We start from the raw sequence: 23,828 nt of genomic DNA on the forward strand, positions 1-23,828 counted from the left end.
ACTGGTAATTCTCATGGCATGACGTTAAAATCAGTCAGCTCCTGTGTTGTTTATGTATTATGCATAGTTGTTGTGACAGTTTGTTTAGTAATAGTACAACTGATTTCAGTTTACAGTTTATAAATCAATGCAGATGCCAAGGAAATTTAGTTTGCAAGTTACCACACTTGTTGATAATGCCAAGTGCACAATTAATGACCAAAACATATTTGTGCTACTGTCTGCAGTTATAAAGGCCTCTTATCTTTCTAGAAATCTCCTCATCAGGTTTGCTTAGACCTGCTTACAAAATAAAATCTTCTAATTCAAATCAGACCAACTTTTCTGTGACTAAAATACTTTTCCCTTCCTTAGGACTTACTATTTAAGAAATGAATGTTTAGGAATCAAAACATTTTGAGTGAAGTGTAAATATAGCTAAGTATATAATACATTAGAACAGTTTACATCTACTCAGCAGTAAAACCCAGGGCTCAGGCTCATATTTGATTACATGGTATGTTATGTGAAATTGCATAAACCATTCAGATGCCTGCACACTTTCTAGAAGACTAATTAGATATTCTGAGTTATACCTGCTATATAATAAACTGAGAGCACTAAAAGCTATGTTTTTAGATATATGGAGCAATAGTTTCAGGATGGCTAAGGCAGACACAATCCCATGATACCTGCCAGTTCTGCAGTGCACTACAATAATTTTACAAACATTATGCACAGATCATGCAACATGGTATAATGCTATATAAGCTGTGGAATGATTTGTTCACACCTTCTGTGATGTTGTTATATTGTGTAGCTGAATGTTGTTATCACTTACAAAATGGGTAACTATCTGACTGGTCCTCTACTTCAAATGCAGCATTTATGCAGTTGGCAAAAATATCATGTAGATGTCACACAACTTCTGAAATTACTCAGCTGCAAGGTATTGTGGTAACCCTAATATTACTAATTCCACTTCTTAATCAAAACAGCCTACAAATACACACTTGTAGTTAAACTGTGTGTTTATATTCTCATTTTGTTTCCACCAGAGTCATGGAGTATCAATGTACCAGCCTCTCAAAAACAGTACCTTTCCAATGCACTTGTGAATGCATTTAACTGATTTTACTAAATAGATATATATATAAAAAAAGAAAAATGACCAGGTAGCCCAGGACTCAAAAAGCAGGATATTTAATGTATGATTAAAAGCCATGATTAAGCTCTTTCATCCTAATACACATTGTCAGAACCATTGAATTTAAATAAATAAATAAAGTCTTCCATTTCACGCAACTATTACAGAGTCATTCCATTTGCCCCTTTTCACTTCTCATCTATAATACTTCCCTGTGACTAAATTTCACTAAACTTGACTTAAAGTCACTAAATTTACTTAATTCATTCACCAGGTAGGTGGACTGGCCTTAAAACTATTAGACAGAACTCCAAAGGAGACACTAATATGTGTATATCTACCCTTCTCTCTGTGTGTGTGTGTGTGTGTGTGTGTGTGTGTGTGTGTGTATATATATATATATATATATATATATATATATATATATATATATATATATATACACACACACACACACACATATATATATATATAAATGCATACAATCATACATGCACACATATGTGCATTAACTAAACAAATTATTATTATTTATAACTTAATAACTAAGAATCACTCTTTGAATACACATAAAATCAAAACATCTGTAATGCTTATAAAGCATACAGCACAATGAACGGGAAAAGGCATTCACATCAACCAGTTTAGCATAAAGTTAACAAAAGAACACACCAGTTATGTCAAGTTCTGACACATTGTGGGTAGAATGTAGTCTTTACTAGGGTATTTGTAACACCTGATCTGAACAAATTCCAGGTGACAGGTCAGACTTTTTTTTACTCTTTCCTTGATTGCTAATCCAAAAGTAAGCCTTTAAAGCTTGGAGCAACATGACGATGTGACCTACAAAAGCAGTGGTTGTTAACATCGTCTTTACCTTCACTACAAATCCTGTATCACCAGAAGGAAGGATTTTAATAGTAGGCATAATTGAGCCTCTTACAACCACAACCTTTACAAATTATCACTTACCATGTACAACCATAGGGCATGTAATAAAACTTTTATTTAAATGACTACTTCTACTCTGACCGTAAATTTAAAATAATAAGAAAGCAGAGTGTGAAACAACGCAACTTCTGTAACACCAAAGTCTCCACTTACAAACTTAATCTCTACAAAATTTAAAAATTCACCTACACAACCAAAATTCATACACTATAAAGAACAAAATTTAGCACGAACCAAAATTCATACACTATAAAGAACAACATTTAGCACGAACCAAAATTCATACACTATAAAGAACAACATTTAGCAAGAACAAAAATTCATACACTATAAAGAACAACATCTAGCGCAATAAGCATGCGTTCTTCCCAGTGTGTGTGTGTCTGTGTGTGCAGATTTTATCTATAAGGCACCCAACTATTAAATAATACAATCTTTCTTAGCCTCGCTTTGTTAAATGCTACATCTCAGCAATATGAATGTTGAGATAAGAAGTTCAGAGATATGACGCAAAGAGAAATGGCAATTGAAGCAAAGCAGGCAGTTTGTGGGGCTAATATTTGCTAATCAACTACATCAGCAGAATAGGGCAGTGAAACGGAGGAAGCATGGGAACCAAACAATTGCACTGGGAAATTGAGTTTTAACTTGTAGTTGCTTTGGCAGGCAAAGTTAAGTTCAGTGGATAGACCGATGGACATGGAGAAAGGACAGAAATCTGGTAGTGAAATACAATGTGTGTCTTTGTGTGTGTTGTGAGCGGTCGTGACTCTATTGGGGATGTACCACAACTCGGCACAATCGGAGCCCTCACAGACTGCTTCCTCTGTATGAAAACGAGCAAGTGTAAACGGCATGTAATAAGAGAATCTCAGGAATAACGCTGTAAGAAGAGATACTGGAAGAAATTATGTAGCAAGAGTGACATCCTACAGCATGCCCGGTGTAAACCACGCCACATCTGAAATGCACTTGACTGCAGTGCTACTGTAAACTGCATGTTCTTATTAAATAACAATACAAATAAACATGACAAAATAGCTGTACGAACATGCTATCATAACTACTTATAACTCATCTTATGCAACCTTGATCTGTTCTATTGGTGTGCAGAGGTGCTACTCGCACATACGGCATTAAAAGTAAAGTTACATAGAGTTATCTCCGCCCGTTTAGTTTTAATACTACAAGAGTTACCATTTGATTCGGTTTTCACCTAGTGTTCCAGTGCTTGATCTAACATAACTAAATGATTATTCGGCAGTGTCCGCCACAATACTGTGATTTATGACTGATCATAACCAAGCCGAAGCAATTCATTTATGGAGTAAGAAAGAGCGGTTGGTCGTGAGAAATACAGTCTTGCTGCAAATGGTATGCCTCACTTTTGTTTTGCCTTTTTTTTTGAAAAAAAAAGTAAATAAATAATCATGACCTTTCACCACGAGCTAACTTTTCAGTAATGTAACATTATATTGTACGTGTTTGGGGATGTCTCTGGCAACTACGTTTCCGTGTTTGGGTGGCTTTCCAGCGTCCTTTTTTAGTTCTGCAACTTTCTAAAAATGAAAGCAGCGCTCACACTGTTTCTTTTTTTACCACCTCTAAGTTGGGGCGTTGACTGCCGTACAGTTGCAAGACTTGACTACCTTAATTTTCCCAGCTGCCCTTACTGTGAGAGCAGACAGAGGGAGCTCAGAAGCACGGGAGCAGCGTCACGAGTCGTGGGTGGGTGCACCACTTCAGTCGCGCGAAAGGGAAAAAGTGAGAGCGGACGGCAGAAGGGCGCGTGACGCAGAAGACGCTGGTATTGACGCAGTGACTAGTCTCGGGCCAAAAATAGCAGCCCCAGTCCCAGCTCCTTCTGCTTACAGCTGGCACTCCCACTCTAGTTTTGGCAGCACTTCTGCACGGGACTTTTCGTTTTGCATGGCATCCATCTGCATCTCGGGCAGGGTTTGCAAAAAAGAACCGACTAATTTTAACGCCAGTGTGTAATGCCGAAAGCATCAGACTAAGAAGAAAAACAGTAACGTATCTACTTGTCTTAGTTTTTAGGGTTCGGAAATGTTGTAGGTGCTGTTTCTCGGGCTTTATTTATTGTGCAACTCTTTGTGCCGGTGCTGTAATCGCTTCGTTTAGTTAAATCTGGTGACATTCATGTTAAGGTCTGGTCGCTGGGGACAGAGATACAATATAAATAACGATCGAGCTCTAAATCAACACCCCCCATAAAAAAATGAGTGTATAAATGACAATCCACAACGTTTAATGCCCCAAGCGTGACGGCCCTCGTCTTCGCATTCATACAACAGAGAAAAGCACAGTTAACAGCCAACTTAAAAATAGCCTCATTCGAACATAGAAGTGCCTTACAACGTCTGTCGCGCCCACGCAAGTTTCCTTGTGTAATTATACACTTTTTTGCCTTGGACTGTAATGGGAAAATATGCAATGATGCATGCGTTATTGTAGTTTAGTTAGACCGATTACTCCTTTTTTTCTAGGACGTCCGGTCACGTCCCTGATTAAGACAGTAGCGTGTTACAAAGACCATCGTCATGGCAGAACAAAACTTTATTTTTACATTTTATAGAAATCTGTGATTCTGTATAAAACAACTAAATAGTACAGTAATCTTAATGTAGTTAAATGAAAAATGAGCATTGGCGGACCGCCACATTCTGTCCCATCAGTGTGCCACTTTGTGCGCCTGCAAAGGCTGGAACTCTTATCTTAGACTGTAAGGGAATGGACTGTGCACATGCGACGAGGTATGAAAACAATGCAGGCTGACATGTGCATATCTTCTAAAGACGCAAGCTAATATATGACAAGATTGCAAGCAAACGTAAAAGTGACAGCTCGTCGTAAACATTCGCTCCTTGACAACGTTAGTTTCTTGTGAACACTAGGCATTGTATACGAACATTCTCCAAACTAAATATAAAGCCTGCTGCATTGCTCCAGATTCAATGCTGCACAGTTCTGGAATGGAGCTACTGTTCTGGAGGGGATCTAAAAGTTCTGGAATGGAGCACTCTTGTCCGATAAAGTTTTGTATTCATTAAAATAGATGCATGCATTGTAGTAACATAGGGTTGCCACCTGTCCCACTTTTCGAGGGACAGTCCCTCTTTGTGCAGTTGTGTCCTGCAAAAAATTGTAAAAATGTCAAACGTCTTGAGATTTTAGGGCAAAATTATTTCCTATATTTTATGTAATAGTTGCATAAAATAGTTATTCTGTGTCTGAAACACCTAAATGTTATAAGAAACAGAGTAAGCAACTAAAATGCTACAAGAATAAGCTTTTATTTAGGCAAAAAAGTGAAGTTCAGTCTTTTGTACTGGCCGTGGGTATGTTTTGGCCTGCAAAATCTGACATTTGTACCAAAAATGTCCCACTTTGGGCATTTGAAAAGGTGGCAACCCTATAGTAACACGTTCTCTATAAATGCACGTTAATGCATATTCTCTTACTCGGCCAGCTTAGAAGTGCCCCTAATCTTGGCCCTTGTCCCTGATTATTCTTCGCTTTGTCCCAGTTTCTCATTTTTTCTGGTTTGTGCAATTATTAATAAGCCTACCGCAGGCCACATTTTTAATTGGAATTGGTCAGCTGTTTTCCGGTGCTGTTCCGGACGACATGATGATTGATTTGGTGTACTATGGTTTGTAACTACATTTTGTAGAAATTGGAGGGCCACAGCTGCTCGGTGACGCGAACCCCTCTAATATCGTTTCGCTCAGGCTTGTTCAACCGGAACTGCTGTAGTTAAGTCATTCTCCAGCAGGGGGGACCGTTGGTCCTAAGTACGTCATAAACCACCCCAACCCCCTACTGCCGCCCACTGTGGCATTGTGTTTGGGGTATCTTAGGGTTTCGGTTATGTGTAGCTGCATTCGCAGACATTGTGTTATACAGATGTGGGGACGCAAAACGAGATAGCCAAGTGTGAAGAAGTCAAAGTAAAACTTACATTCCAGCTATTATATTTATACCCTCTCTAGTCTCTAGATACATTTAGCATTGTGTGTAGTCAAGCAATATACCACGTAAGCTATTGTGTGCAATTTAATTCACCCAACAAAAATACACACGATGTCCTAGCTTTAAAAACATAACAGGATAAAATGCCTTTGATGTATATCTGCTGTTCTGCTAGCTGTCCAGCAGGAGTATAGCCAGAAAATTCCATTTTGTCCTCAAACTTTTTTTACTCTCTCTCAACCCTCCTGGCATTTCAAACAAATTGACAGATCTTTCAAAAATGTTGCCCCACTTGCAGTTAATAAATGTACACTCTATTTTCAACAATTCCCTCTAAAATATTAAGTGTATTATTTTTAGATTTGCAAACCTCTCTGTAAGCAAGTCATGCACTTGTTTGCTAGAGGCATTAATTTAGACAGTTGCAAAAATAATATGGCCTGAAAAAAGTTACAATGTTTCTGAGTGATGCAAATGAAAATGTACTCTGTAGAGTACAAATGTATGCCTAGCTGCACCACTGCTGTTCAGCTAAAGGCATCTGATGTGATATTTTAGTATATTTGCTGCACCTTAATTCCCTATGTACAATAGCGAGGGGGGTGGTTATTTTATGTAGAACAAAAAGAGAGGGGACAGTTGTTTTGGTTGGGGGAGGCTATCAGCATACCACTTAATGAGTTTGGTGCACCCATTTCTAGCTACTGCCCTGGTTAATTTACAAAGTATTAAGGTAATACACTGGTTTACAGTGCATTGTTGTCGTACAAGATAATTTTGTATTTTCACTGGCTTATACTATAACTATGTAATGTATTCCAAAATGAAACTGAAGTATTCAGTTTAACAAGACAAATGTGTCCATAGCAAAATGCAAAGACACTATAGTAATAGATGCTGTTTTCTTTAAGCTTACTGTTACATTTGGAAGGTGAAAATAACTCCGCTGTATGCATTTGGAGGGTGGAAGTAACTCCACTGTATGCAAATATGCAATTCACAGAACACAGGTGTGCCCACTGAAGTATGTCAGATGGAAGGAAAAGTGAATCTCTTCAGGGTAAGTTAAGGATAGGCATTGGAAAGTATATATTAAATTATACCAGATTTGCTGGTTTTCTGATGATACACTGAAGTATCCCAAAATACTAAATGGGGTATGATAAACAGACCTACTGAGATGTAAAGTTCTTACCCTGTGCTCAGACCTCATTTTCTGTACAACTGTTGTTTACGCTAATTAAAACTAACCACAGCAAAACATATACATTTCTTTTAATTTGTATATGTTAGGTGCATTTTGTGTGTGTGTGTGTGTGTGTGTGTGTGTGTGTGGTTGGGGGTTTGACATGCATGCTAAGCTTTATTTCACAACAAATGACTGCTTGCAAGTGTACACAGTAAAAGACTGCAAACTTTGCAGAAAATAAATATAAAATTAATTTTATCATTGCTGTTATCGCTTATTACTAGAACACATTAAAATGCACCCCCTTTTAAACACAGATTTAAATGTTTTGAGAAGACAGGAAGACTTGATGTTAAGGCCATCAGATACTGTTCTTTAGTCAGAGGTATATTTTGTGTCTTTTGGCTTTTCCTGTTTAGGGGTCACCACAGTGGAACTCCGATCCGCTAATGATTGGCAGTAGATTTTTATGGTGCTGAGTTGCCAGCCCGACGACGCCCAACCTTCAGAGAAGGCACGCCCATTCACACACGCACCTACCTGAGGAAGAATTGTTACTTTTGCCTTTAATGGTTTTATGAATTACATATACATATTATTATAATAATTCTCCTATGCAATACTAAGTGCACAGTTTAAAATGTGTTTTTAAAATAAAAAGAAAATACTTTCCTTAGTGCACTGTGCGTATTATATACATTGCATTGAGATCAGTACAGAATATCTGGTTTCAAGTTTGGCTGTCATCAGAAGTTGCTTTGAGACACATCATGGAAGACAACATCTAATAAAACACCATATGTAACTCTGACAGGATGAATGACATATCAATATCAGTTGACACAAAGCTTATTTGTGTATTTTTTTTAATAAAGCTTGCAAAACTAGGCAGAATATGTGTTGAAGGCTTACAAAATTGATTAAATATGTTGGATTTTTTATTACAGAAAAGAAAGAAACACAAATTATGTAGAAAGAATGAGTGATGCTGAAGGCAGGAAGATGTCAGGTTTGAATTTGTGCCAGATGGCATAAGTGAATCATCAAAAGGCATTCTCCCATTTAAAATATGTGGTCTAGTGCATGATGCTACTATGTGATGTGTCAAATAAATGTGAACCGTTAGTATAAATGTATTATCAAGTAGCCAGATGAAATCTTTGTATTGATTGCTACAGAATATAAACTGTTTTTTGGCAGTGGCCTTGGATAATGATTTTAGTTATTTCCAGTAAGAATGTTACAGTAGTTAAAGTAATAAAGTTAAAGGGGAGCAGATACAGCAAGTTGTTCTTTAGCAAAAAGAAAAAAAAGATGCACCTTTAAAATGTAAAACTGCAGTGACTTTCTTGAGTATTTAGGTGAAATGATGCAATTTCAGTTTACAGTATTTAAACTAAGGTCTTTTCTCAAGGTGCAGTGCAGTTCTTGAAAGGTGCCTAGACCCTACATAAAGGCTATAGTCATGTGTATCCATTGTTAAATTTCTTTCTGAGTTTAGTCAAGCTGGAGGAAGGTCAGCTCAGCAATCCCTATGTCTTCTGGATATTTAGAATGGTTACGTCACTGCTAGCCCAAGCCCTTCCCCCGCTCATGTTTCTTAACTAATTGGAAAGAATGATGCATAATACCGACAGAAGAAAACATTTTAGGCACTGGAGAAATTCAGCACAGACACAAATGGTGTTTCTGGTTTCATTTGGGTCAGAAGATCAACCAAAGTGCTGCAAGGTTCTCCTGTGTTAATTTGAATCACCGAAGAGATTTTCTAAAACATACAAAGTGAAATTCAAAAGCAGGGCACAACTAAGTGTAGTGGTATTGCTTATGGAGCTAAAGCAGGCTCCAACATACAAACTTGTATTGGTACAGTGTAGATTATATAGGCATTGCTCACATTTAATAAGCCAGCTAGATGATAAATCATTTAATCATGTAATGAGTCACTGGAGTGAGATGAGTAGTTTATGTCAAGGGTTGCTAATGTAAATGTTTAAATGTGCACCATTGTAAATCGAAGGGATGTTGTTTCAGAAGTTTTGCATTGATGAGCCAAGACAAAGTTTTCTGTATACCTTTGAGAGGGCATGATATTATATGGCCCTGTTTTTAGTTCTATAGGATAGTAATCGGTAATTTCTGAACTGTTAATGGCAGTGGTGATATTCTTGAAATGTCCGTGACTGCTCTTGGCATTTTTTTTTATTATTTACAATTTTACAGGGTCATGATCTGCACCACTGGAGTCCATATAACCTGATTATACAGCACTGCACTGTAAACAGAAAAATAACATAAAATATATTTGATATGCACAATAAAAATAAATAATATTGTGACTTTACAACAGTGCTGCATATCAAAAAAGTAGAAACTGCTAGTATGTTCGTTTTCATAATAAGATCATGCAACAACCAGCGGTCCAGCAAGTGGCCAAAAAGTTGCCTCCATCTTCTTGGAGAGATGAATCTTTCAAATGCACTGTTAGGCTACAAAATAGAGTTACATCTACACAGTCAAATTCAGAGAGAAACACAAGCGAAAAAAAAAAACTTGTTCTTTTGTTTTTAGTCATGGTTTGTTATGTGACCAAATTCAGTAGAAGAGGTTCATGACTGTTCCAAGCACATTTCATTTTGTATTGTATGCAGTAGACTAGTCTGCAATGTGATGACCATCACACAACTTGTAAGACCGCTCTGTCTTTAAAATCACCAGCAGTGTGACAGCCTCTGGAAATCTGTCTTTATCTGCTCAGCTGTTAATCTGCGATGTATGTTGTCAGCTGCCTAGCTGTAATAGTGAAAGAGGTCATTTGCTGAGGATGTAGTAAAAGGCATGTGAAATCAGCTGAATCTGTTCACATTTAGTGCATATCTTTGCACATCATACAGTGTTTTCCATAACTGACAGTGACTTGTGATGTCATAAAAGGGAATGGCGAGAATATAGAGGACTGCCAGTGTTTCCTGCTCTATTCAACACATTATGTAATGCTTGTTTCAGGTTAGTATTAACAATTCCAGAACTGATATAAGAATCTCATATTCCACTGTTAGTGACATAGTGTTATCATCTGGGAAGAAAACCCAGTAACCTTTCAGTAGTAAGATCTGTGTTACAACATATTCCTGTATGCTTCACATATGTCTATGTTTACTCATTTAAATTGCATTCAGCTAAGATTATAAAGATGATGTTGTTTTAAATAATGATGCTATCTTTTTTTGCACATTAATATAATTGGAAATTGTAATTCTATAGTGTCTTCATTTCAACTAGTACAATATAATTCATGGTCTGAAGTGAAGAATCAGATTTGTTTTCTTAACTACAGCCTGTACAAATCTATGCAATTTGAAGCAGTTATGTATACAGCAAAGTCTGCTGTTATTTCCAGACCCCTCACGCTGTTCCTTTTTGGAGGAAAGTTCCTATTTTCAGGCTTGATTTAGGATATTCCTGTTTGGTGATATGTCCCTATTTTCAGGCTTGATTTTCCCTTTCACACAATTTTCTGAATTCTACTCACCAAATGTAATCTTTGAAGCTGTCTGTGGTACAGAAATCCACACCACATGGCCAGTATAACAGTGAAAACAGTAATTTAAAGAAATCAGACATATTATAATTCATATTTTTCTGCAGCAAAAGTAAAGGGCTTAGTGTGGTAGACTTTTGCAATACAGTTCATTAAATTGTACAGATTTTGCACCGTCTCTTTGATAACATACTTGCATTTTCCATAATTTTTGTCACTCTCTATTTTTAAACATGTTTGTAAGTAGTATTCCAGTTTCCCACTGGAAGCAGAAAGAGATATATGCTATTTGGTATTCAGATTAGGTATCTGATATCTAATGCTTTACTGTAGGCATACGAAGTAATGGTTTGACCTGCCATTCATTGGAAAGAATGTCAGAGCACATGCTTTATCTATTATGTTTTGTATGCTATAGTAAAATGCATGCCATTACTTTTTATTACTAATGACTTTGGAGAGAATTATTTTGCTGTTCATGTTTTGACCACCCATTAACTATAAACACAGTGTAATTGTGTAGTATAGTGATCTAGAAAACTAAAGGGGTAACCAGTCTTGATTACACACCCGCTGTGCCCATAAATTCATTCTGCGAACTACCCAAGAAAAACAAATGGGAATACTTGGGATTAACTTGGCTAGGCTTGTAAATGCTGTAGGGCTGCTAGCATAGAAACCTCCTATGAACCTAGATCTTTGGTTAGTGAACATTAATTCTATGTTGGAAAATCTGTGGTCTCTAATGCAGTATTTTTTTGTTTTTGTTTTTGCATTCCTAAACTCCCAGTTTAACCGCTCAGTCAGCTAATTGTTGACAATCTTGCAGGGAGTTTTCTAGTTTTGTAAAAGTGAGTTATTTCCTCATGGTGTGAGTGACCTCTTCATTGAAGCTAGGGTCTGTGTTAATGTTTTGTGTTATATTTTCTAAACAAAAAGTTGCATTTTGTTGTCTGTTATTTTGCCATTGAGATTCCTGATAATAAATATATAAAAAAAAAAGTAAGTTCTCTTTTTTTGGCGGGGGCGAGTTCAAAACTTCATCCATCTCAGATGGCTGCATTTATGATGAAATCAGGGTACTAAAGTTTTGTATTATTTTAAAGATACTAGCTTAAGTGACATCATAAATTATGTTCCTCTGCAGTTTCAAATTTTCTGGTATGCCTCCTGGCTCCGTGGCAAAGGTGTTTTATATTCTACTCTTTTTCATACCAAGCAGTTAACTAATGCTAAAAAGTAGGATACTTTTCAGCTATGAAAGCTATATACAGTATATACTGGTACTACAAGCCTGCTCTGATTGGTACTTGCTCTTTTTAACAAATACACACATGTCATTACTTTTTAGCAAGTCTAGTTTATTTTCTTAGCTTACGGCATGCCTTTCTTCCTGTTCGTCATATCAAGACACTAAGTGAGGAAAATAGCACTTTGGGAAGTGTAATGAACTCCTCAGGGAATCATTGTTGTCTCCTTAATTATAAGCACATTAACATACAAATGGAATATGCACCAGTTAATTAGTACTGTAAATAAAACTGCGCATTAACCCCAGCTCAATGCTGCACATTCCAGTTTAAAAAATCCACACACAGAGCACATATCTAAAAGTTTACAACTTACTTATAGCTACTACTTAGCCATGTTTTAAAACCCCATTAATGGAACATGCACGAGTAAATTAGTATTAGAAATAAAATGCTTTTTAACCAGCTCAAATACTTTACTCTCCAGTAAAAAAAAAAAAGCATACAGCAGTATAGCCAATAGCAAAAAGTTTACAATGGTTACATGTACTAGTTGGCCATGTATTAAAATTCCTAAATGAATAGATTAAAAAATCTAACATTTCTTAAGTGATATATAAAAATGTATGTCTGTAATTTCATGAGGTTGGTCAGAAGCCTAGAAATTTATGTATTTAATAGATGCAGAAAATAACTTTGCACTAGTGGGGAAAAGTGTGCATTTATATTATAGTGTGTGTGTGTGTGCGTGTGCGCACATATGCATGTACATATAGAGATACATGTTCACACACACACACACACACACATATATATATATATATATATATATATATATATATATATATATATGTATATACACACACACACACACACACACACACACACACATCGCCCTGCTAGACAGGGGTCCAGAGAAGTAAATATTGTTGGAAGAAATATCCAGGGAATTGTTATGGCTAGGCTTGTATAGGCCCTAGGGCCGATAGCCTAGTACCAACCTATGAACCTATATATGTGCACGAGTGTGTGTATGTGTATACATACATACATATGTATCTATGGGTTCATCCGTATTTGTCAAATTTTTACTTTTTTGACAGGTGTTTTGGCACTCACAAATGATCAACAAAGCACCTGGTCGACTTACCAGTGTGTGTTTCCCTTTATAACTGGAAAGGAGTTATGCCCTTTTCTGGGCATTGTATGATATTGGATGTAGCATATATAGGTAGCAGGAAGTGGGGCGGGGGGGCAGCTGTTTCCTTTGCATTTTCTGGGATTGTACCCCACAGCATGCACACTTTTCTTTCAGTCTTTTAAGATGAATAACTGTCAATTATATGTAAGCTGATCTAATGTTAGATCAATGTACATAAACCTGTGTGTGTGTGTGTGTGTGTGTGTGTGTGTGTGTGTGTGTGTGTGTGTGTGTGTGTGTGTGTGTGTGTGAGTGTATGTTTGCATGCAGGCAAACACATGTTTAGGAGAAAGTACTTTTTAGATGAATTAGTTCCAGACCTTTTTTCTTGGACGTTTTTATTATATTAGGTCATCCTTAATGGTTGTGTGGATTGTTAGCAGTCTTATGGATAAAAGTGGTAATTTGCTAGCTGTATTCTGTTATTTCAAGGGGAAAAGATTCACACTAGGTAGCTGCTAGTAATGCAGTTGGTTTTAGTGACACCAAGACCTGAGGACTATCTGCGATATTTATAAAGATACTTATGAATTAATCTAATTTGCACAGTGAACATGTCATGGCTGTGAAATTGCTGTCACGTTCTGCTGTATGTTACCATCTGAAATTGTATTGTGCTTTTAAATAAATAAACTGTTCACTGCAGTACTTGCTTTCATACCATGTTAGAAAATACATCCATTCAAACATGTTTCTCCGTTTGTACAGACATAGTTATTATTTGTTACTGGGGTAAGTTTATAAGGGTATCAGTATATTCATATGGTGAGCCATAATGGTTAGGGTGTTTACTTCATAAGCACTTTGGGGTCACAGTCTGATTATTGGTTAAGTGACTGGTTAACTATTATTTTGGAGAAAGGATTGCCATAAAGGTTAAAGCTTTTATCTAGCATATACAATGTACAGGGTTCGATTCTGACATGTTTATTACCTAGGCTTGTAATAGTCTGCAGATTGATTGCCTAGTATTTACCTATGAACTAATGTTGTGTAACATATGCTTTATCTGAGGTACATCACTGGAATATACTTGCATTGTAGATTTGTGTTTTTCTAACACCACAGACTGCCACTGGATTTGTTTCTGTTTGTTGGACAAGGTTAAACTAGTTAGGATAGTTTAGTAATGATCTGTATTGGTTATGTGAATGGCACTTGCATTAACATTTTATATGTTAACATTTCCTCATTCTAGCACTGCTTTACTTTGTTATTAATTAGAGGACACAGTTATGTTTGTGTAATTGTATCACAAAATAGTAAATTTGTCCCAAGATATGATTTCTTTAGATTTTTGCTAATCCATTAATGAAAATAACGCAGGGACTGTTAGTGGGTACACAACCAAATGGATTCATTTCATTTGTCATGGTTTCAGTGATGAAGGCTTTATTAATGAACACTAGTTATCCTAGGCATTCAGAGTTTGGCAGAAGCCCCCCACCCCACCCATGTACTGTTCTGCATGTATTTTTACAACATGTCAAAGTACCACTTTAGAACAAATTAAGTCTGTGTGGCACTAATGCACCATATGGAGGGGCGAGTGAAGTGTTCTTTTAGAAAGGACACAGTTTCCGAAGTTATTTGCTTTATAAATAATTTTTCCAGTATTTTCTTTACAGTACAGTGAATTTTATGACCACTTGACATGACACAGATAGCAGTAGTTAGTGAGTACTACTGTAATTTCTTTGAAAGATACAGTAGTCTTAAACCCATATTGTTTGAACAATTAATCAGAGTAAGAACAAGAAAATAATGCACAAATTCACTTAAAGCTGACTGAACAGAGAGAGAGCAGTCAGATTAGGAGGCATTTTTGTCTGTGTTACTACAAGTCTCCTGCTGTTGAGGTGTTAACTTTGTGCATTTAATATTTGCCAGAAACCACTTTCCTACACCGCCGGGTTACATGACCAAAGCAGAAGTTGAACAGATGATTTAAAATTGTAGTGCATGGAGCTCAGTGGCTATACTCCAAAATCGAAAAAAAAGATAAACCTGTTATGTGCTACTGTATTGTGAGACCTGACTGCAACAGTGCTTTCAGAGGTGTGTAACAATTGCTACACACCCCTTACATGCTGTGATGGTCGATTATAAAGGAAAGGATGTTCCTTCGGTCCCTGAATATCCTTCCTCCTATGTCCATGAAAGTATACAGATATTAGTTTATAAGTAACTTATTTAAATTAGGCAGTATTTAAAAACTGTCCCTGACTTTTTCCTTACTTGCTAAGTGCTTTACTGGATTTCAAAGCCGGTAAAACACATTGCTTTTTTTTGTTTTGTAACTGATAGTACATGGTCTCAATGCACTACAAGGAGTTATGATCAGGTTTCACTGATCATAACTCTTTATTATATGTTCTCAGCACAGATGCCAAGACTCACCCCTCAAACTTTACTGTCAAGGTAAGTTTCTTAACATCCATGTCATCACAGACGTACAGGTGAAAGCAGCCCTTTCCAAAGTAAAAAACACAGCATCAATGGGACCGGATGGTATCCCGGGCTGCATTTTACACGAGCTCCAAAAAGAACTAAACCCTCACATAAACTCACTGTTCCAACCCAGCCTTATCCACAAAGGTGGCACCACAATGGATCCCGGGAACTATCACCCCATAAGCCTGACTAGCCTGGTCTGCAAGGCTATGGAGCGCATCATCATGGATCTCATAAACAAAGACATTGGGAACCTCCAGACACTGGACCCTACCCAATTCAGCTTTGTTAAAGGCAGATCTTGCCTCCTAAACCTAGTTGACTTTTTTGAAATAGCTACCAAAGCCATAGATGAGGGAAAGGTAGTCCACACAGCCTACCTGGACCTCACAAAGGCCTTCGACACAATACCCCATTCTGGCATCATAAATAAGCTTACCAGCTTAAATATCAACCCATATGTCACAAGATGGGTTGCAAACTGGCTCAGGGATAGAACTCACATGGTCAGAGTTGCGGGTGCCATGTCCGACTCTAAACCGGTTACAAGTGGCATCCCACAGGGCTCAGTCCTGGGAGCCCTCTTGTTTGGTATATACTTCTCTGAGGTACAGGCAAGCACGGGAGGACTGTGGCTGACCAAGTTTGCAGATGATTGCAAGCTGGGAGCCATAATCGACTCTCCGGCCGACACAAGCATCCTCCAGAAGGGTCTTACAGAGACAAATACCTGGTGTCAAAACCATGGCCTTAAGCTAAATGCCAAAAAGTGCATAGTCATCCCTTTTGGGAAAAACAAAGTGCCCACAAACTACCACATAGGAGGTAATCCACTAAGTACGGAAGAAGTAATTAGGGATCTGGGGACCCAAGTAGATAGTAACCTCTTCTTTGACAATCACATTGCCAAAGTGGTTAGAAAAACCTTCTATATAGCTTACCTAATCACAAAAGGGTTCACATCTAGACCAAGAGAGGTCATTGTGCCCCTCTACTCATCGCTCATCAGGCCCTTAATTGAGTACAACGCCCCATTTGGGATGTATCTTACCCGACACCTGCAACAACTGGAGAGACCTCAAAAGTACCTCACCAAGAGGATCGTGGGCCTCAAACAGATGCCCTATGCTACTCGACTAAAGAAACTCCAGCTCTACTCAGAGGCAATCTCTGCCTGGCATACAAGGCCATGCCTAACCCGGAATTGATGGACATGCTCCACCTCAAGAAAGCCAAATCCATTAGAGCTACACGCTCCATGGATTTAAACCTCAGCACAACAATAAATAAGACATGCTGGAGGGACAGATTCATATCCCAGAGGCTTCCCTTGCTCTGGAATAGAATCCTGGTTCATGTTAGGCAGAGCCCCTCGCTGACCCTCTTCAAGAGAAATCTTGATGAGTGGATGGGAAATCATAAATTTACTCCTGGGATCACTTCTATGGCCCTGCTGGACAGACGCTCGGGAATCTAGTCTAAAAGGGTGGCGAAAGCCAACACATTCTGGCTAGGCTTATAAATGCCCTAGGGCAGATAGCCTAGTACCTACCTATGAACTTAATGAACCTATGAACATAATAGCATGCTTAAGTTCGGAGACCCAACAATAATAATCCTCTGTATTACAGCCCTAACAGGAGTCTCTACACAGCATAGAGTTATGCTAATGATACATTATTTCATGTAGTAGTTTGGAAGGTACACTTTTAACTTTGAAGTGGTTATTGGTTTGTGGCTGCTACTTGTTTCAGATCTGAGTGACTGTGTTTGTTCACCTCTGTGTAAGACATGCCATTTTGAAGAGTAGCATGGAAAATCCTTTCTTGTCTAGTTACACTGTTTCAAATATCAGTAATACTTTCATGACAGAGTTGATATGTGGCTTTTATTGTGTGATCCATTTTGAATTCGTCATTTTCAGAATAATGTACTTTTACATTTGTCCTCAGCTTTTTATGTTTAATAATTCTTTATTTGAAAAATGTTTTGTTTATAGCTCTGACATTTTACAATCTTCAGGGTTCCTGCCTCAGAAAACAGCAGTCAGTGCTATTAAATAACTTGTAATTAAATTGATCATGTTGAGCCGCATCCGTAATTATTTTTAAGAATATTAAAATAACATTTTTATCTTTAGGTACACATATTCTTGGTAACTCTGATCTTTATGCTACTACAAATGCTGCGCTTAATGCTATTATAAACAAAACCTCAAAAAGTAAGTGTGTGTGCAGGCATTTGCCATTACATATTGCTTTGTGTGCCTAAAATGCACACACATGATTCTTCTTTGTGAACCAGATGATGCAGAACTGTAGCAGTGGTCCAAACATAATTCATTCAGAAAGGAATTAATAAAACCAAAGTCACAGTTAATTATTTTCTGAAGCGTTCATTGGTCTTTGTTGTTAAAATAATTTATTGGTCTTAGTCATTGTATCTTCAGCTCTTTAATATCAGTGCAGCAACATGCATCTTGTCATAGTATGGTAGGAAATCAGACCCATCTCCCCTTGGCACTGCAGTTCATCCATTTTAATGCCTTCTTAGTTTTTAGCACTGAAGCCCCCACTGTAAGTATGCTTTCTGTGTCACCTAACCAGTGCAGTCTGTTCACCTCTTAGTATCTTACTGTTGTATTAATAAGACTTACTAAAGTCTCTGTACTAGTCTTATGTGTCATGCTGATACACTGTCTGTATTTTGATCTTCTTAATATTCTTTTACAATATGTGTACAGCAGGCCCATGACCTGAAAAAGATCCAACATCTAGACCACTGTCAGTCTACCTTAGCTGGTCACCAAATCATTCAATAAAATTAAACATTTATAAAGTTTTCTTCAATTTGTCAGAATTATAGGCTTTAAGAGCAGCATGTTTGTAAAATAAATACAAGGGAGTTAAAAAAAAACATGCCTAGTAAATGGGGAAAAACAGAAGTAAACTTTGTGACTAACAGGATTGTAATACCATTTTTGCAAAGCCTGAACATGAAGTAACAATTGCTTTTTTGTTGTGATTTCTATTTTGTATAAATGGTTATCAGCACTGCTTTCTGTTTGTTTGCTCCTATGGAGAGTGCCCATTAATTCTGTTGTACTGACACACGCTTTTTAATAGTCACTTGTTTACACATATGTCTGCCACACCTTTCTTTTACCTTAAGTTTGGCATAGTTGCAAAAGGGCAGCTTTCTCTGTAGCTGGCATGCTTTATGTGGGTAGGCACACAAAGTCAGCTCAGTTATTATATTGTTTAGCCATCTGTCCTTCCAATAAAAACAAGGTTCTTCAACCCCTCTGCTTATGTTTCTTTGCAAGCATTCGTATCATGCGCACTGTTTTAGTTATACAGTCTCATCCAAGGTAATTTTTTATTTCATGCACTACAGCTTTCTTTTTTCCCCAGTGTTTAAAAAAAATAAAATAAATAAATAAATAAAAAATAAAAAAAAATAAAAATAAAAAAAAATCTTGCTTTTTTCCCACTTTTCTGAGATTTAAAAAAGTTCATTTACAGGCTTGCTGTTCTTGAACTGTTTGTAAGTTTCTGTGAGGCCATTTTTTGCTTGGGCTAAAGGAAAGTCTCTCTGTTGATCAGTGGCAGTGAAAAACATTGAGCAGCCTGTCTGCCCCTGTGGGAGTGGTTACTGACTTGAAACTGTAGTTTTATTGGCCATTCTGGGTCTATTCCAAAACTCCTTCATCTTCCTCTCTTAAAACCTGGTTGCCTCGTGGTTTTGGCGTCTTTTCAGGCTTGTTGGCTGTTGGTGAAGCACCCACCAAGAGGAGAAAACGCTGAGAGAAGAAAGGAGCCACTTTTGAGACTTTAAGTATTTTTCCTCTGTTTATTTGCTAAGTTTTTCTGCATAGCCGCCTATTTTGAGCATTTTCTGGCTTGTTAAATTTGATTTCTGCATTAGTAACTGTATTTAGAGCACAACCTAGAGCTGTTTACTGAATTTCCTGTTTGCACTTATTTTTAAAATCGTTTTTCTCAAAACTTGCATTTTATCTGTCTTTGGCCTAGCACTCTTGTGTGGGGTCATTTACTGCACTGTTATAACTTGCTGATACTTGTTAACCTCTGCTATCTCTGAAAAAACAAAAAAATCTTGCTTTTTTCCCACTTTTCTGTGATTTAAAAAAGTTCATTTACAGGCTTGCTGTTCTTGAACTGTTTGTAAGTTTCTGTGAGGCCATTTTTTGCTTGGGCTAAAGGAAAGTCTCTCTGTTGATCAGTGGCAGTGAAAAACATTGAGCAGCCTGTCTGCCCCCGTGGGAGTGGTTACTGACTTGAAACTGTAGTTTTATTGGCCATTCTGGGTCTATTCCAAAACTCCTTCATCTTCCTCTCTTAAAACCCTCTTTTGCGCGTTTTTGCGCGTTTTTGAGCATAGCGCAACAACGGGCAGCGCCGCCTAATTGGGTTTAAACTATTCCTGGCTCCACAAAGTCTGTTCTTCACTTTTTCCCTTAGAACTGCTCTACCTCTCAATTTATACACCATATTCTCATTCTAAGGCCCTTCACTGGTCCGATTAAGTAATCCTACAAGTTAGCACTATTAAACCATAAGCACTACTTACTCTTATAATCTCTATGATCACCCTGTCCTCTATTGGTCCATCTTAAATTCAGTTTCCCTATTACTCTAGCATGTCCAAAGGTCAGTCAGTGGTTTCCTCTCCAGTCCAGCTGGTGAATCTGGGAATTTTGAGGCAATGTTACAACTGTCTCATGTACACGGACAACCCTCTCCTCCTCCAAACAGGTTCAAATATATGTGAGAGATGCAACTATTTAGCCAAACTGGAGGCTGAGCTCTCTCATCTCAAAACTGGTGTAACCAGTCAGGAGGAGAAGGTAACCTCACACAACACAATTCCAGTATCACATAGTCCCACCACATCAGCGAACCAAACACATAAATACACAAAAACATACTCGAGGCTCTAAATAAAAATCTACCTAAGCAACAGAGACCTCCAAAGCAGACATCCAAGCAAACGCTACCTCAAAACAAAACACACACAACACATAACCCACAAAGTCAGTGTGCCAAGCAGCCACAGCCCTTAAGGCTGAATAACACACCTGATACTCTTGTTATAGATGACTCTATTGTCAGACACACTGACGTCCCGCTCACCAGGCTGAATAAAGAGAAGGTCACAGTGAGCTGCCTGTCGGGCTAGGATCCGCCACATAACGCAAGCACTCAGGTCACTCCAAAGCAAATACAAATATGACTCAGTCATTGTACATGCTGGTGTGAATGACCTGAGACGTACCTCCCTGGACTACATGAAAAGGGACATAGAGGAGCTCTCTGATCATGTAGCCCAGGCTGGTATGACCCTGACCTTGAGCAGCATCTTACCCTCACCTAGAATGATGCCACAGTACAAAGACAAAATGATCAATTTTAACAACTGGCTAAAATTTTGGTGTCATTCAAAGGGGATCCAGTGTCTGTCAGCCTGGGATGACATGCTCGACAAGCCACGTTGCTTCGCTAGGGACGGCTTGCACCTGTCACCACTGGGCTTTCGGATATTGGCAAAGGCTCTTGCCACCCCATAGTGCCTTTTTTAGGCAAGGCTCAAAAGTCAAACCCACCCCCATAGAGAGCACAAGGAACAAGAAACTAAGGGTAATGCTGCTAAACGCCAGAAGTCTTAACCTCAAGATGCACGCACTCAGCTCTCCTCAGTATGGAGAACATCGATATCTGTGCAGTGACAGAAACCTGGTTCAAGGCTCCAGAGAGCACCCCAGCACTACCAGGCTATACCTCATATCATGCTTTTCAGCCCCAAAACCCGGACCATACCACAAAAGGAGGGGAGTTTCCATATGTATCAAGGATATCCACACCTCCAGGTTAGTGGCATTGCACGGCATCGGAGACCATCCATGTGCAACTCACAGTGGGCAAGACTGCTTTTCAGTTTATAGCATCCTACAGACCACCCTCTCAAAGTCAGGAATCCCATTCGCTTTCCTGAAAACATTGGAGAACATGAAGATCTCTCCGAACACCATTATATTGGGTGACTTCAGCTACCCAAACATTGACTGGAGCACTACTCAAGCCCCAGCACCTTAGCCCAAAGATTCCTGGAAATTATAAACTCAAATGCTATGGAACAACTAGTCACCACTCCCACAAGAGGGGACAACATACTAGACCTGATCATTACCAACATGGGGACTCTATGCTCCACACCAGAAGTATATCCCTCATTGGTAAGATCAGACCATAAATTAATTTCACTGGATGTCCACATCCCGACCCCACCCCAGCCCAGAAAATCACAGTGAAAAACTTCTCAAAGCGAACTTCTCACTTCTCAAAACCGAAGTGGAATCCTTCAAGGCCACAGGGCCAGTGGAAACTACAGCCCAAACTGCAGAATCCTATATAAATGCATTCTACAGACATCTCCAGGAATGCATGGATCATGCTATCCCAAACAAAACCAAGACCCAATCATCCAAAGGCAGGCGTCCAGTCTGGTGGACCCCTGCCATAAATAAACTGTACAACAGAAGGAGGAAGCTACTACATGATAGAGCAAAATCCCTAATAGGGAAGGCATCTCTGATCAGTACTAGCAAAAAATTACAATCCCTCATAAAATCCTCCACGGCCAGCTTCGAGAGAAAAATTGCACAGGACACCAAAGACAATCATAAGGCTTTTTTCAGTTATGTTAGAAACTTGGGATGCAACTCCCAGACTTGTTCTGAGTTGATTCTAAACGACAAAAAATACACTGAACCCACAGACATCACCAATATCCTGGCAGACAGGTTCAGTGCGAACTTCTCCCAAAAGAGCAAATATCTATCCCGGCAGAGGGCTGCCTCCCAAACATCTCAGATGCTCAAGTGAAGGCTGCCCTCTCCAAAGCAAAAAACACTGCTTCCATGGGACCAGATGGCGTCCCAGGTTAGCCCTACATGAACTACAAGAGGAACTAATCCCTCAAATAAAACAGCTATACAATCTCAGCCTCACTACAGGATATGTGCCCACAGAATGGCGTACAGCAACAGTGGTCCCACTCCACAAAGGTGGAGCATCTACGGACCCTGGAAACTATTGCCCCATAAGCCTGACTAGCTTAGTTTGCAAGGCTATGGAGAGGATCATCATGGAGCTCATAAACAAAGACATTGGGGACCTACAGACACTAGATCCTACCCAGTTCGGCTTTGTCAAGGGCAGATCCTGCCTTTGAACCTGGTTGACTTCTTTGAAACAGTCACCAAAGCCATAGATGAAGGAAAGGTAGTCCACACAGCCTATCTGGACCTTGCAAAGGCATTTGACACAATACCCCACTCGGGCATCATAGATAAGCTATCCAGCTTAAATATAAACCCCTATGTCACAAGATGGATCGCAAACTGGCTCAAAGACAGAACCCACAGAGTGAGAGTTGCTGGAGCCATGTCAGACTCAAAACCGGTCACAAGTGGCGTCCCACAGGATTCTGTCCTGGGACCACTCTTGTTCGGTATATACTTTTCCGAGGTACAGGCAAACGTGGGAGGACTATGGCTCACCAAGTTCGCAGACAACTGCAAACTGGGTGCCATAATCAACTCCCCAGCTGACACAAACATCCTTCAAAAAGGTCTCGCAGAGACAGATAACTGGTGCCAGCGCCATGGTTTAAAGCTAAATGCCAAAAAATGTATAGTCATACCCTTTGGCAAAACAATGTGCCCACAAATTACCACATAGGCGGAAACCCATTAAGTACAGAGAAAGTTATTAGAGACCTGGGGACCCAAGTTGATAGCAATCTCTCCTTTGAAAACCACATTGCCAAAGTGGTTAGAAAGACCTTCTACATAGCCCACCTCATCACGAAGGGTTTCACATCTAGATCAAGAGAGGTAATCGTGCCCTTTATTCATCCGTCATCAGGCCCATCATAGAATACAATGCCCCTTTTGGGATGTACCTTACCCGACACCTGCAGCAATTAGAAAGACCCCAAAAGTATCTCACCAAGAGGATCAAGGGTCTCAAACAGATGCCATATACTGCTCGGTTAAAAACTCCAGCTCTACTCAGTTGCATACCGCCTCGCGATCTATG

Source organism: Protopterus annectens, chromosome 6.part0 (genome assembly GCF_019279795.1).
Source record: "Protopterus annectens isolate FY-2018-M chromosome 6.part0, PAN1.0, whole genome shotgun sequence".
In the NCBI taxonomy this organism is placed as follows: Eukaryota; Metazoa; Chordata; order Ceratodontiformes; family Protopteridae; genus Protopterus; species Protopterus annectens.